Source organism: Ranitomeya imitator, chromosome 3 (assembly GCF_032444005.1).
Source record: "Ranitomeya imitator isolate aRanImi1 chromosome 3, aRanImi1.pri, whole genome shotgun sequence".
NCBI lineage: Eukaryota > Metazoa > Chordata > Amphibia > Anura > Dendrobatidae > Ranitomeya > Ranitomeya imitator.
In genome coordinates, this window is record NC_091284.1 from 29,202,781 (window position 1) to 29,218,943 (window position 16,163).

Here is a 16,163-nt window from a genome sequence, read left to right on the forward strand (position 1 = left end):
AGCATGAGCTGGGCATAATGTACTGGTCACTAAAACGTACTGGTGACTACAACGTACTGGTCACTACAGTGTATAGGCTCTTCAATAGCAGATTAGCAATTTTCACTCGGCAATATCTACTGCTGCTTGTGTCTGGAAAACACCCCTGGAGTCAAAATCGTCACTACACCTGTAGATAAATTCCCAAAGGGGTGTAATTTCCAAAATGGGGTCACTTGAGGGGGAATTCTACTCTTCTAGCACTTAGGGGCTCTGTACATGGAGTCCGCCAACTATTCTAGGAAAATCTGCCCCCCCCGGAGGCAAATAGCGCTCTGTCCCTCTTGACTCGCCATGTGGCTAAGTAGTACTGCACAGCCATGGGGTATTTCTACATTCAGTAGAAATTTTGGGATACATTTTGGTGCCATTTTTACCCATTTCCCAGTGGGAAAATGTAAAATCTGGGGCTAACACACAATCTTGGTGGTAAAAATGTAAATTATTTTTTCTTCACTGCTCAATGGTATAAAATTCTGTAACACACCTGTGGTATCAATATGATCACTGCACCCCTAGATGAATACATGGTGAGGTGTAGTTTGTAAAATGGGATCACTTATGGGGGGTTCTGTTAGTCTGGCACCTCAGGGGCTCTACTAATGTGATATGCCATGGTCAAACCATTCCAGGAAACTCTGAACTCCAATATGGCGCTACTTCCCTTCTGAGCTTTGCACTGTGCCTCAAAAGTAGTTTTCAACCACATATGGCGTAACGGTGAACTCAGGAGAAATTGCAAATTTTGAGGTTCATTTTCTCCAGTCACCATTGTGAAAATAAAAAATTTGGGGCTAAAAAATATTTTTTTGTGGGAAAGTTTAGATTTGTTTTCACGGCTCAATGTTATAAACGTCTATGAAGCACCTGGGGGTTCAAGGTGCTCAGCACACATCTAGATAAGTTCCCTGAGGGGTCTAGTTTCCAAAATGGGGTCACTTGTGGGGCTTTACCACTGTTTAGGCACATCAGAGGGTTCTCCAAACGGGACATGACATCCACTAATTACTCCAGCAAATTTTGGTTTCAAAGAGTCAAATGGTGCTCCTTCCCTTCCGAGCCCTGCTGTGCGCCCAAACAGTAGTTTTCCCCCACATATTGGGTATCGCCATACTCAGGAGAAATTGCACAACAAATTGTATGGTGCAATTTCTCCTGTTAGTCGGGGGTCACACTTGCGAGTGTGATGCGAGAAACTTGAGTCTCTCACATCATTACCCGGCACAGCCGCCGCCACTCGGGACCGGAGCGTGCGGCTGCATAGAAATACATGCAGCCGCACGCTCTGGTCCCGAGTGCCGGCGGCTGTGCCGGGTATTGATGCGAGAGACTCGTGTGAGTTTCTCACATTGCACTCGCAAGTGCGACTCTGGCTTTAACCTTATAAAAATGCAAAATTTGGGGTTGAAAATTTTTTTGTGCCAAAAATTTTGATTTTTTTTATTTTCACGGCTCAATGATATAAACGTCTGTGAAGCACCTGGGGGTTTAAGGTGCTCAATACACATCTAGATAGGCTCCCTGGGTGGTCTGGTTTCCAAAATGGGGTCACTTGTGATTTTTTTTTTCAATGTTTAGACACACAAGTGGCTCTCCAAACGCGACATGGTGTAAGCTGATTATGCCAGCAAATTTTACACTCAAAAAGTCAAATGGTGCTCTTTACCTTCCAAGCCCTGCGCCCAAACAGTAGTTTTCCCCCATATATGGCATATCGGCATGCTCAGGAGAAATAGCACAAAAATAATTGTATGGTCCAATTTCTCCTGTTACCCTTGTGAAAGCAAAAAATATTGGGTCTAAAGGAAATGTTTTGTAAAAAAAAATTGTTTATTTTTTTCCTTCCACATTCCATTAATTCCTGTGAAGCACCTGATGGGTTAAAAAACTTCTGGAATGTGGTTTTGCGCACCTTGAGGGGTGCAGTTTTTAGAATGGTGTCACTTTTGGATATTTTCTGCCATATAGACCCCTCAAAGTCACTTCAAATATGATGTAGCCCCTAAAACAATGGTTTTGTGAATTTTGTTTTAAAAATGAGAAATAACTGGTCAACTTTTAACCCTTTTAACTTCCTAACAAAAAAAATGATGTTTCAAATATTGTGCTGATGTGAAGCAGACATATGGGAAATGTTGTTTATTAACTATTTTGGGTGACATGGCTCTCTGAGTAAAAGGCATAAAAAAAATTAAAATTAATAAAAGTTTGAAAATTGCTAAATTTTCACCATATTTCCAATTTTTCACAGATAAATGTAAGTCTTAGTGAATAAATGTTACCGCGATCATAAAGTACAATATGTCACGAAAAAAAAACCAGTCTCCGAATCAGTGAGATCCATGGAAGTGTTCCAGAGTTATAACCTCATAAAGTGACAGTGGTCAGAATTGTAAAAATTGGCCCAGTCAGCAAGGTGAAAACAGACTTAGTGATGAAGGGGTTACAAAGTGGTTCTGCAGCAGCTGAGGGCTGCATTATAAGGGTCTGGAGCACTAGTGGGAGCGAAACCTCTTAGAGCTTGATATCAGTGGTAAGCAATGACCTTTTAGCTGTCAAATCCTCTAAAAAAAAAAAAAAAAGAGGTTCTGCAGCAGCTATGGCAAGTAGTATAACTTACTGGGGGAACGGTGAGAGCATCACTAATAATATGCACCTTTTTAACAGGACCTGTGAGCTAAGTGACCATCACTGACCGTTTTCAAGAGGTTCTGCAGAGGCTGAGGAGCATATCATAAGTAATATTGTCCCAGGATCTGATGATACAGACCGCAGTTGCTGCAGAACCTCTTTAGAGGAGCTTGGAAGCTACTGACTGAAGAGGTTCAGCAGCAGCTGTGGTGTGCTAGGTAAAGTAAAAACTAACATACATTTTAGCTGCTGCAGAACTTCTTTGGACGTCTCACAGTTACTCTTGGAAATAAAAGAGGTTCTGCAGTAGCTGAGGTAGATATCCTAAATGGCATTACCATTATACATAACTCAGCTGCTGCAGAACCTCTTTTTCGAGAGGAAATGTGAGCTGCTGACTTTAAGCTCAAAGACGTTCTGCCGCAACAGCGGGATTCCACGTATGATATGCACTTAAGCTGCTGCAGCACCTCTTTGAGTGATGGACCTTTAGCTTGCAGGTCCTCATTAAAAAGAGGTTGTGCAGCAGCTGAGGTGTGCTAGATAAAGTAGAAACTAACATACATTTTAGCTGCTACAGAACTTCTTTGGACGTCTCACGGTTACTCTTGAAAAAAAAAAGAGGTTCTGCAGTAGCTGAGGTCCATATCCTAAATGGCATTGCCATTATGCTTAACTTATACATAACTCAGCTGCTGCAGAACCTCTTTTTCAAGTGGAAATGTGAGCTGCTGACTTCAAGCTCAAAGAGGTTCTACAGCAGCTGCGGTGTGCCACTTTAGCTGCTGCAGCACCTCTTTGAGTGATGGACCTTTAGCTTGCAGGTCCTCCTTAAAAAGAGGTTGTGCAGCAGCTAAGGTGTATACGATAAGCTACACTCCCACCCCTGCTCCAGAAGTGTATAATGCATACTTCAGCTGCTGCAGAACCTCTTCTTTTTTTGTAAGGAGCGCTCATGCACTGACAGAGACCATAACAATGGCTCCTCCACAGTGCGCGGCCGCCGCCGCAGCAGCAATCAGTGCAGTTGTCAGGAGCTGGCCGGGCGGGTGGAGGAGGGTGAGGGGGGTGTAATGGAGGTGGGCGGGGCGGGAAGAGGGATAAGGAGGGGGGCGGAACCACTCCACACAGGGGAGGACGGGGAGGCACTTAGCAGTGGAACGTTCCTCTGGTGAGAGTGAGAGAAAGGAAGAGCAGTCAGACGGGGTGGGCGGGGTTTTATCACACGTGGGCGTGTCTGGTTGCTCACGAAAGCCTTTAGAGTGGAATTGAGGAGGCGTGGTCGCTCTTTGGTAGGCGTGTCCATAGTCACACGAAGCGGCGGTAAGTGTCGGGAATGTCGGGGGCGTGTCCGCGAGAGCGGAGGGGGCGTGGTCTTATCGGCGGCACGGCGAGGGGAGGAGGAAGGCACCACTTGCAGGAGCCGGAAAGGGGGAGGAGGTAGGAGAAGGTGCTGAAGGAGGGGGAGAGAGAGAGAAAAAAAGACAATGGAGCTTGTGTGCGGCTGCGGGAGATTAAAGCTGCCGCCGAGCGGCCCGCACTGCCGGCTGTGAGGGGAGAGCGCGGAGCCCGGAGCCCCGGAGATCGCGTCACGTTAGATCCCCCTCCTCCTCCAGCCAGTCCCCCTCCCCCCGCGGCGGGAGCTTCGCCTCGTCCCTGCTGCTACCGGTGAGTGTCGCTGCCTGGCTCCACGCTAGCAGGCCCGGAGTCTGGGGATCGGGGGCACGCTGCGGGGAGGAGGCCCCGGCCAGAGCGCAGGCCTCTCCGGCCTGGAGTGTGACAAGTGCGGGCCTCCTCCGGGGACAGGGCCGGTGTGTGGATGCGGCTCCTGGTGACCGCCGGGACGGGTGAGGGTGTGCGGAGCGCCGGGCCTGAGGGACGGGAGCAGGATAGAGAACCGGGGAGGAGAGAGAGAGCCGGGACAGGGGGAGAGAGAGAGAACCGGAGAGAGACGGGACAGGGGGGAGAGAGAGAGAGCCGGGACAGGGGGAGAGAGAGAGCCGGGACAGGGGGGAGAGAGAGAGAACCGGAGAGAGACGGGACAGGGGGGAGAGAGAGAGCCGGGACAGGGGGGAGAGAGAGAGAGCCGGGACAGGGGGGAGAGAGAGAGAGCCGGGACAGGGGGGAGAGAGAGAGAGAGCCGGGACAGGGGGGAGAGAGAGAGCCGGGACAGGGGGGAGAGAGAGAGAGCCGGGACAGGGGGAGAGAGAGAGAACCGGAGAGAGAGAGACGGGACAGGGGAGAGAGAGAGAGAACCGGAGAGAGAGAGAGAGCCGGGACAGGGGGAGAGAGAGAGCCGGGACAGGGGAGAGAGAGCCGGGACAGGGGGAGAGAGAGAACCGGAGAGAGAGAGCCGGGACAGGGGAGAGAGAGAGAGCCGGGACAGAGGGGAGAGAGAGAGAGAGCCGGGACAGGGGGAGAGAGAGAGAACCGGAGAGAGACGGGACAGGGGGGAGAGAGAGAGAGCCGGGACAGGGGGGAGAGAGAGAGAGCCGGGACAGGGGGGAGAGAGAGAGCCGGGACAGGGGGGAGAGAGAGAGAGCCGGGACAGGGGGAGAGAGAGAGAACCGGAGAGAGAGAGACGGGACAGGGGAGAGAGAGAGAACCGGAGAGAGAGAGAGCCGGGACAGGGGGAGAGAGAGAGCCGGGACAGGGGAGAGAGAGCCGGGACAGGGGGAGAGAGAGAACCGGAGAGAGAGAGCCGGGACAGGGGAGAGAGAGAGAGCCGGGACAGAGGGGAGAGAGAGAGAGAGCCGGGACAGGGGGGAGAGAGAGAGAGCCGGGACAGGGGGGAGAGAGAGAGAGCCGGGACAGGGGGGAGAGAGAGAGAGAGCCGGGACAAGGGGGAGAGAGAGAGAGAGCCGGGACAGGGGGGAGAGAGAGAGAGCCGGGACAAGGGGGGGAGAGAGAGAGAGCCGGGACAAGGGGGGGAGAGAGAGAGAGCCGGGACAGGGGGGAGAGAGAGAGAGCCGGGACAGGGGGGAGAGAGAGAGAGCCGGGACAGGGGGGAGAGAGAGAGCCGGGACAGGGGGGAGAGAGAGAGAGCCGGGACAGGGGGAGAGAGAGAGAACCGGAGAGAGAGAGACGGGACAGGGGAGAGAGAGAGAACCGGAGAGAGAGAGAGCCGGGACAGGGGGAGAGAGAGAACCGGAGAGAGAGAGCCGGGACAGGGGAGAGAGAGAGAGCCGGGACAGAGGGGAGAGAGAGAGAGAGCCGGGACAGGGGGGAGAGAGAGAGAGAGCCGGGACAGGGGGGAGAGAGAGAGAGAGAGCCGGGACAGGGGGGGGAGAGAGAGAGAGAGAGCCGGGACAGGGGGGGGAGAGAGAGAGAGAGAGCCGGGACAGGGGGGAGAGAGAGAGAGAGAGAGAGCCGGGACAGGGGGGGGAGAGAGAGAGAGAGAGCCGGGACAGGGGGGAGAGAGAGAGAGAGCCGGGACAGGGGGGAGAGAGAGCCGGGACAGGGGGGAGAGAGAGAGAGAGCCGGGACAGGGGGGAGCGAGAGAGAGAGAGCCGGGACAGGGGGGAGAGAGAGAGAGAGAGCCGGGACAGGGGGGAGAGAGAGAGCCGGGACAGGGGGGAGAGAGAGAGAGAGAGAGCCGGGACAGGGGGGAGAGAGAGAGAGCCGGGACAGGGGGGAGAGAGAGAGAGCCGGGACAGGGGGGAGAGAGAGAGAGCCGGGACAGGGGGGAGAGAGAGAGAGCCGGGACAGGGGGGAGAGAGAGAGAGAGAGCCGGGACAGGGGGGAGAGAGAGAGAGAGCCGGGACAGGGGGGAGAGAGAGAGAGAGCCGGGACAGGGGGGAGAGAGAGAGAGAGCCGGGACAGGGGAGAGAGAGAGAGAGCCGGGACAGGGGGGAGAGAGAGAGAGCCGGGACAGGGGGGAGAGAGAGAGCCGGGACAGGGGGGAGAGAGAGAGAGCCGGGACAGGGGGAGAGAGAGAGAACCGGAGAGAGAGAGACGGGACAGGGGAGAGAGAGAGAACCGGAGAGAGAGAGAACCGGAGAGAGAGAGAGCCGGGACAGGGGGGAGAGAGAGAGCCGGGACAGGGCGGAGAGAGAGAGAGAGCCGGGACAGGGGGGAGAGAGAGAGAGCCGGGACAGGGGGGAGAGAGAGAGAGCCGGGACAGGGGAGAGAGAGCCGGAGAGAGTCGGGACAGGGGAGAGAGAGCCGGGACAGGGGGGAGAGAGAGAGAGCCGGGACGGGGGAGAGAGCCGGAGAGAGAGAGCCGGGACAGGGGAGAGAGAGAGAGCCGGGACAGGGGGGGGAGAGAGAGAGCCGGGACAGGGGAGAGAGAGAGAGAGCCGGGACAGGGGAGAGAGAGAGAGAGCCGGGACAGGGGAGAGAGAGAGAGCCGGGACAGGGGAGAGAGAGAGAGCCGGGACAGGGGAGAGAGAGAGAGAGAGCCGGGACAGGGGAGAGAGAGAGCCGGGACAGGGGAGAGAGAGAGAGCCGGGACAGGGGAGAGAGAGAGAGCCGGGACAGGGGAGAGAGAGAGAGAGCCGGGGCAGGGGAGAGAGAGAGAGAGAGAGCCGGGACAGGGGAGAGAGAGAGAGAGAGCCGGGACAGGGGAGAGAGAGAGAGAGAGAGCCGGGACAGGGGAGAGAGAGAGAGCGGGGACAGGGGAGAGAGAGAGAGCCGGGACAGGGGAGAGAGAGAGAGCCGGGACGGGAGAGAGAGAGAGAGCCGGGACGGGGGAGAGAGAGAGAGAGCCGGGACAGGGGAGAGAGAGAGCCGGGACAGGGGAGAGAGAGCCGGGACAGGGGAGAGAGAGAGAGCCGGGACAGGGGAGAGAGAGAGAGCCGGGACAGGGGGGAGAGAGAGAGAGCCGGGACAAGGGGGAGAGAGCCGGGGAGAGAGAGAGAGAGCCGGGACAGGGGAGAGAGAGAGAGCCGGGACAGGGGAGAGAGAGCTGGGACAGGGGAGAGAGCCAGGCCTGAGGGAAGGGAGCAGAGAGAGAACCGGGACGGGGAGGAGAGAGAGAGAGCCGGGACAGGGGAGAAAGAGAGAGCCGGGCCTGAGGAAAGGGAGCGGAGAGAGAGCCGGGACAGGGGGAGAGAGAGCCGGGACAGGGGAGAGAGAGAGCCAGGACAGGGGAGAGAGAGAAAGAGACCCGGGACAGGGGAGAGAGAGAGAGAGAGAAAGAGACCCGGGACAGGGGAGAGAGAGAGAGCCGGGACAGGGGAGAGAGAGAGAGAGCCGGGACAGGGGAGAGAGAGAGAGAGCGAGCCGGGAGAGGGAGAGAGAGAGCCGGGACAAGGGAGAGAGAGAGCCGGGACAGGGGGAAGAGAGCACCGGGGAGAGGGAGAGCCGGGACAGGGGAGAGAGAGAGAGCCGGGACGGGGGAGAGAGAGAGCCGGGACGGGGGAGAGAGAGAGCCGGGACGGGGGAGAGAGAGAGCCGGGACGGGGGAGAGAGAGAGCCGGGACGGGGTGGAGAGAGAGCGCCGGGACAGAAGGTGGAGAGAGAGAGCCGGGACAGGAGGTGGAGAGAGAGAGCCGGGACGGGGTGGGAGAGAGAGCGCGCTGGGACGGGGGGGGGGAGAGAGAGCCGGGAAAGGAGGTGGAGACAGCCGGGACGGGGGAGAGAGGGACGGGGGGGGGGGGGGAGAGAGAGCCGGGACGGGGGGGGGGGAGAGAGAGCCGGGACAGGGGGGAGAGAGAGGGATCCGGGACAGGGGAGAGAGAGAGTCAGGACAGGGGGGGTAGAGAGAGAGTCGAGATGGGGGAGAGAGTCGGGACGGGGGGAGAGAGAGAGCCGGGAAGGGGGGGGGGGGGGTGAGAGAGCCGGGACTGGTGAGGGTGTGCTAGGCTCGAGGGACGGGGGGCAACCGAGAGAGAGGGACGGGGGGCAACGGAGAGAGAAAGCCGGGACGGGAGCAACGGAGAGAGCCGGGACGGGGGCAACGGAGAGAGGGAGAGAGCCGGTACGGGGCAACGGAGAGGTACGGGGCAACGGGGAGAGAGCCGGGATGGGGGCAACGGGGAGAGAGCTGGGATGGGGGCAACGGAGAGAGAGCTGGGACGGGGCAACGGAGGGAGAGAGCCGGGATGGGGGGCAACGGGGAGAGAGAGTCGGGACGGGGGGCAGTGGGGAGAGAGAGAGCTGGAAGGGGCAGCGGGGAGATGAGGACGGGTAGAGGAGAGCCTGGATGGGAGCCAATGGGAAGAGAGACTGGACGAGGGGCAGCTGGCAGGGGGAAAGAGAGGGACGGGCGTCAGCTGGAAAGGTGGAAAGAGAGAGGGAGCCGGGATGGGGGCAGCTGGAAAGGGGGAAATAGAGACGGAGGGCGGCTGGAAAGGGGGAAATAGGGACGGAGGGCAGCTGGAAAGGGGGAAATAGGGACGGAGGGCAGCCGGAAAGGGGGAAAGAGAGAGCCAGCCAGGGGGGGCGTGCAGCTGTAAAGAGGGAGGCGGGATGGAGGGCAACTGGAAAGGGGGATAGAGAGAGCCAGGATGGGGGCAGCTGGAAAGGGTGAAAAAGAGAGGGATGGGGGCAGCTGGAAAGGGGGAAGGAGAGGGAGCCGGGATGGGGGCAGGGGGAAAGAGAGAGGGAGCCGAAACGGAGGGCAGCTGGAAAGGGGGATAGAGAGATGGGAGGGGTGGCTGGGAGAGAGTCGGAACCGGGGAGAGAGAGCTGGGACGGGGGGAGAGAGAGCCGGGATGGGGGGCAGCTGGAAAGGTGGAAAAAGAGAGGGATGGGGGTAGCTGGAAAGAGGGAGCTGGGATAGAGGCAGCTGGAAAGGGGGAAAGAGAGATGGGGGGGGGGGTAGCTGGAAAGGGGGAAAGAGGGAGCCGGGATGGGGGCAGCTGGAAAGGAGGACGGGGGGAGGGCAGCTGGAAAGGGACGGGGCAGCTGGAAAGGGGGAAAGAGAGCCAGGATGGGGGTCAGGGGGAAAGAGGAGAGCCTGGACGGAGGGAAGCTGGAAAGGGGGAAGAGAGAGCCGGAACGGGAGGCAGCTGGAAAGGGGGAAAAAAGAGAAGGACGGACGGCAGCTGGAAAAGGGGAAAGAGAGAGCCAGGATGGGGGTCAGCTGGAGAGAGAGCCGGGACGGGGGGGGGGGGGGGGGGGCAGCTGGAAAGGGGGGAAAGAGAAAAAGACCCGGAGTGGGGGTTGGGCCAATCGAGAAAGGGATGGGGGGGTGCAATGTAGAGAGGGAGAGCGATAAGGAGAGGAAGCGAGAGTCGTGGGAGGTAAGGATGGGTTTGATGTGGGGTGGTGGGGGAGTGTGAGGACAGGTTTGGGGCAGTGTGAGTCATGGCTGTAATGACAAGTCTGAGGAAACGGGGCAAATACTGGTCCAGGGCTTTGGAGGTAAGGATGGGTCTGGTGAAGTGAGGACGGGTCTGGGGCAGTGAGAGCCATGCCAGCAAGAACTGGTCTGAGGAAGTGGGAGCCAAGGGGGGCTGAGGACGGGTCCAAGGCAGTGGGAACTGTGGGGGGTAAGGACGGAGCTGAGGCGGCAGGAGCCATGGCGGTAAGAACGGGTCCTAGAAAGTTGGGGCAAGGACCGGTCTGAAGCAGTGGGAGCCATGGAGGGGGGGTGAGGTAAGGATGCATCTGAGGCTGGGGGGATGATGGCCGGTTTGGTCCGGCGGGGGGGGGCAATGCCGGGTCCTGGGCAGGGAAATCTCTCATAAATGCTGTACATAAGTGGTAAATCCAAGCTGTAGAGTGTTCTATGGGCCGGTGCTGGACAGCTGCAGATCAGAGGAGTGCTGCGCCCCACACGGCCGAGGGCAGCTGGAATTATCGGGGAATAGGGGGTCCTTATTAATGGCAGAGGGGAGCAGCTGACTTTGGATCGGGGGTCTTTTAGTTACACTGTGACAATATTTGAGTTGTACTGGAAGGATTTGTCTGTGGCATCTGAGATTTACTGGAAGTTGCTTGTTTTCATCCAGACCTCGTCCTTCTCACGGCTGAGGTTTTGTTACAGTGCTGCACAATCCTGGAGTCCACATGCAGTTTTGGGGTCTGTACTAGATCTCCTCCTGTGTGCTAGATCTCCTCCTGTGTGCTAGATCTCCTCCTGTGTGCTAGATCTCCTCCTGTGTGCTAGATCTCCTCCTGTGTGCTAGATCTCCTCCTGTGTACTAGATCTCCTCCTGTGTGCTAGATCTCCTCCTGTGTACTAGATCTCCTCCTGTGTGCTAGATCTCCTCCTGTGGGCTTGTACAGGAGATCTGCCATTCACTGACTGACAGCAGGGGCCGACCAGGAGCCCGTACGCTGTCAGTCATAAAGAGGCCAAAATGTTCCCGGGACAAAACTGATTTCTGAGGTTTATTCTTTTCATATTTCAGTTTTACTTGTGTGCCTGTCGCCTCTGCCTCCGGGTCTGATAATTACAGATGTTTTGGGCGCTGCTGCCTGACAGCCTGTGTGACTGTGGCTTTTACTTTAGTAATCAGGTTTTTGGTGATTTTCTTCGGAGGACCTCTTAAAGGAGATGTAGTATTTTATAGTGTAATCAGAGACGATGACGACCCTTTAATGAGCCTTACTGTATCACTTAGGATAAGAAACCAAACCAGATGCTCTTTCCCAGACACGTGTTTCGGGATGTTCGCCTCTCATCAGGAGGTGTCATTTGGTTGGCTGAGATGCCTCTGACAGGGTCTAAGGGGTAACGTTTCTCCCCTTAAATATCGGCCAGTGGAGTGTTTCGGTTGGCTTCTTGTCCTAAGTCATGTAGCAAGGCTCGATAAAGGGTCGGTATTAACGTTTAGGTTTGCTGCTTCCAATATGTGACAGTAGAGTTCCTATATGATTGCTGGGAATCCCACCAGTCAAAAGTATAGGGGGTCACAAGCCCCCTGTGTGCATAAAGCATTGAGGGAGCATGTGTGATCACCACGTGTTTGAATAGTTACAGGAAATCTGTCAGCAGGTTTTTACTGTGTAATCTGAGAGGGGCCATGAGGTAAGGCCTGTGATGTGTCACTTATTAGCCAGTGTGCTGTAGTTTTAAGTGTTTTATCAGCAGGAGATTATCACTGCAGGACTAGGTGTCATGTGCAGGCATGCCGGGCTAATCTGTGTAACCCCGCCCTCACCACTGATTGGTAGCTTCCTGTGTACACTGCACGCACGCTGTCAGTTGGTGGTGAGGACGGGGTTATACACCGCTCAGCATTCTGAGCACTGCTGCATACACAGCAGAGAAAGCACACATTCTATCAAAACTGCAGTAAGTAGCCCAGAAAGTGACAAATTGCTAGAATTGGAGTCTGTCCCTAAATGGTGCTAATCTAATTCTGTAGTAAAACATGCTGACGGATTCCATACAATAGAGCAAATTCTTCTATACTCATGATTCGAGTTCCCAAAGGCAGACACCCCGATCCGTGCAGATAACGCTGATGTGAGCAAAGTGTAGACAGTGATGGGTTCACTGACAGCAATCAGACATCTTGATCCCAGTCACTGTGCGTCGTCTTCGAGTATAGAGTGGCCTCGTTGCATCGGGGCAAGTGCCAAAACTTTGTCTCAAAGGTGTATTCCCAAATCCTGTCTGTTGGGTCTGACCCCTGGGACCCTCGTTCATTCTGAGTATAAAGGGGCCACGGTGTAGATTTAGCGCGGCTCCTACTTGGATTTTCTTCCTCCCTGCAGAGCGGTGCCACAGCTACACTCTTCTGTAGGGTGGCTGGGCCGGCTCTCTGCAGGGCGGTCCCAGGGGGTCGCACCCCTATCAGTCTATTACTAGGATACGCCATAATTTTGGAAACCTGTGAACACTCTGTATTTATCGCCCATTCCTGGTTTTGGCTTACAAATTCTGATGTAAAATACCGACCAAAAATTGAAGGTGGGAAAACTGCATCTCCTAGCATGATGGTACACGGGGAAGGCGTCCTGTGAGCGTGGTGGGTTCTGTACAGGGAAGGCGTCCTGTGAGGGTGGTGGGTTCTGTACGGGGAAGGCGTCCTGTGAACGTGGTGGATTCTGTACAGGGAAGGCGTCCTGTGAGCATGGTGGGTTCTGTAAACAGGGAAGGCGTCCTGTGAGGGTGGTGGGTTCTGTACAGGGTAGGCGTCCTGTGAACGTGGTGGGTTCTGTACAGGGAAGGCGTCCTGTGAGAGTGGTGGGTTCTGTACGGGGAAGGCGTCCTGTGAGCGTGGTGGGTTCTGTAAACAGGGAAGGCGTCCTTTGAGGGTGGTGGGTTCTGTACAGGGTAGGCGTCCTGTGAACGTGGTGGGTTCTGTACAGGGAAGGCGCCCTGTGAGAGTGGTGGGTTCTGTACGGGGAAGGCGTCCTGTGAACGTGGTGGGTTCTGTACAGGGAAGGCGTCCTGTGAACGTGGTGGGTTCTGCACACGGGGAAGGCGTCCTGTGAGTGTGGTGGGTTCTCTACAGGGAAGGCGTCCTGTGAGTGTGGTGGGTTCTGTACAGGGAAGGCGTCCTGTGAACGTGGTGGGTTCTGCACACGGGGAAGGCGTCCTGTGAACGTGGTGGGTTCTGTACAGGGAAGGCGTCCTGTGAGTGTGGTGGGTTCTGTACACAGGGAAGGCGTCCTGTGAGTGTGGTGGGTTCTGTACAGGGAAGGCGTCCTGTGAACATGGTGGGTTCTGCACACGGGGAAGGCGTCCTGTGAACGTGGTGGTTCTGTACAGGGTAGGCGTCCTGTGAGCGTGGTGGGTTCTGTACAGGGAAGGCGTCCTGTGAGCATGATGGGTTCTGTACAGGGAAGGCGTCCTGTGAGCGTGGTGGGTCCTGCACATGGAGAAGGCGTCCTGTGAGCGTGGTGGGTTCTGTACAGGGAAGGCGTCCTGTGAGCGTGGTGGGTTCTGTACACAGGGAAGACGTCCTTTGAGTATGGCGGGTTCTGTACACAGGGAAGGCGTCCTGTGAACGTGGTGGGTTCTGTACACGGGGAAGGCGTCCTGTGAACGTGGTGGGTTCTGTACACGGGGAAGGCGTCCTGTGAACGTGGTGGGTTCTGTACACGGGGAAGGCGTCCTGTGAACATGGTGGGTTCTGGTGTGTGGGGTTCAGATTCCACTTCCTCCGGTGGAGGGGAGCAGATCTGTGTGTGGTGTATATATAATTTTTTTCCCCGATTACACAGACTGTGCTGGGCGAGGAAGGCGTGTAATTACAGGACATGTAGGTGTAGCAACTAATTGCTGACAGATTAATGACGTTCGCCTGGTTTCTCCATCCCGTGGTGCCAGATATACTACTGTTATATAATAAGGGTCCAAAAGTGACCGACTCATCTGCTGACATGTGTTCGGCTGCTTGTGGCAAGGCTCGGTGACGTACCGGCCTCGCAGGATGAGTAGGTATCACCTATACAGAATAATGTCCTGACTGGTGGGTTCTGGCCGCCGAAGCCTCTGTCGATCCCACTTCCCCTGATTGCCGGTGAAGCTGAAATGTCACCAGACTACCGTAGACTCCAGCAGGCGACGTAGCGAGCGCTCAGTACAGCCGTTGTCTACTGGATTGGTGTCGGCCGTTTTCCTGCACCTCTGCTTGCTTTCAATGAAGGGATCACCGTGATGTTACAGCTGACGAGTCATGTAGACGGCCATTAGCTGCACTGATACATTGTAACAAACAGCATGGTCTGCGTTGGATACAGTTGTGACAAACCATCAGCTGTGTGACCTGTTGGCTCTGTCCTGACTGGAGAAACGCTGGACCACATTGCCAAAATGACATTTTTGTTTTATCTTTTTTTTTTTTTTTTTGTCTGGTTTTTGTTTTTAACCTTAGATTTATTTATTGTTTTACGAGCAGAGATGTGTAAAAAGTTGCAGAAAGTTACATGGAGGAGCTGGCTTCTGGTCACTTCTGGTTCTCCTGCCATACAGATGGCGGCGAGGGACAAACCTGCCGTGACCAGAGCGTAGAGGGAACCCGGTCACCCGGCCGATGGGGTACATGTGCCATCCCTGGGCACTGAACGGTCACAAACTGCTACACATCTGACCATGTAAATATATATTACGCCGCCTGGCTGTCGCTTCCCGCGGATCACATAACCCTGCGCTAAATATATTATATATGAGCGTCTGCACTGGGGGTCCTTCCTCTGGGACATCCAGTGTTCCTGAGGTTAATGGGGCCGCAGTACTATTTTGGTTTTTTCCTGGTTGGGGGAATCCTACCTATGGAATTCCCACTGATCCTGAGGTTAATGGGCACAGTTCTAGCATTTCTCTGCGCAGTATATAACTGGAGGGTCCCAACCCTTAGGATCCGTGGGCATCTCAGTGGTAGGACCCCCAGTTATTTGCTGTGCTGGATGTATATCCCCCGGGTCCGTGGGCACAGTGGATAACTCGGGCTGGGGGTCCTACCGCTGAGGATCCCGCTGATCCTGAAGATAAAGGGTCAACAGTGGGAAATTGAGAAGGGGACTCGTCACTAAACCTGCAGCCCCTTCATTCTTTGAACTTTTTTTGGTTTGGGGGGGACCTTGGATTTACGGTATCTTGCTGTAGAAAATCCCCAATTATCTCTTTGTGATTGTGAGTTGGGGGGTCGGGCGCTGCGGTCGGCGGCACAGAAGTTTCTAGTATTTAGCGGAGTTGCCGTTTCTTGTGTTGGGGAGTATCGGGGGGGCACAGTGTGCCATCAGGGGGGTCCTGCTCTATTTTACAAGGCGTTGTGGGTCCGGTGGAGGAGGCATGTTACGTTTGTGTCACTGTAGACCCGTGTAGACGACGTGTCCGCGCGCGGCGCATTCATTAACAAGTCTTCCATGATTAATTATATATCGCCAGGTGTCGGCTTCCATAGACTCCTCTCGTGCCGCCGATCACCGCGCTCAGACGTTTGTAGTTTTTATATCTGTTCCTGGGAAAGTTGAGTGACAGCTGACATCTCTGGTGGTGTCACCCAGCTCTCCGAGGCTTGAGAATGGCCCTGTGACTGGAGAGATGCGTGTGGCCATGTACTGGGCCAATGAGTCGGTATAACGAGGGCTATAATGGTTCTGTTATTGTGGGGTTGTCAGCTGCTCCCCCAGACTCCTGACAACACGTCTCCTGATGCTCTTCCTGATTCCAACTTCACCTACATTGGAAAGTTGAGAGATAACCACTAGGGGGGGCTGTAACAGGGGCCATATTGGATGTCTGTGTTATCGAGGGGCTGTATTGCTTCAGTTTATCTGGAAGGGCTGTGTTGGTGTACGGGGGGGGGAGGCTGTGTCGGTGTCCGGGGGGAGGCTGTGTCGGTGTGTAGGGGGAGCTGTGTCGGTCGCAGGGGGAGGCTGTATTTGTTGTCGGTGTGTGGGGGGGGGGGGGGCAGTGTAAGGAGCCGTATTGGTGGTTGTTGTCCGGGGGGAGGCTGTGTCGGTCGTCGGTGTACGGGGGTAGGCTGTATTGGTTGTCGGTGTACGGGGAGGCTGTGTCGGTGAATGGGGGGGAGGCTGTATCGGTCGTCGGTGTATGGGGGGGAGGCTGTATCGGTCGTCGGTGTATGGGGGGGAGGCTGTATTGGTTGTCGGTGTACGGGGAGGCTGTATTGGTTGTCGGTGTA

At 55.8% G+C, this 16,163-nt stretch overlaps 1 protein-coding gene across 3 annotated transcripts in view; it reads left to right on the forward strand.

Moving 5' to 3' along the window:
* The window catches only part of BCL9 (BCL9 transcription coactivator), a 171,638-nt gene that overhangs the window by 120,709 nt on the left and 34,766 nt on the right, over positions 1–16,163 (forward strand). The window contains exon 1 of one of the 3 annotated variants that reach the window (XM_069760652.1): positions 4,063–4,338. The exons of 1 other annotated variant lie outside the window; for it this stretch is intronic. The gene's annotated coding sequence lies outside the window, so the exon portion shown is untranslated. Of the gene's footprint in view, positions 1–4,062; positions 4,339–16,163 lie in introns of those variants that run through there. One more of the 3 variants, XM_069760654.1, reaches the window with a different exon arrangement.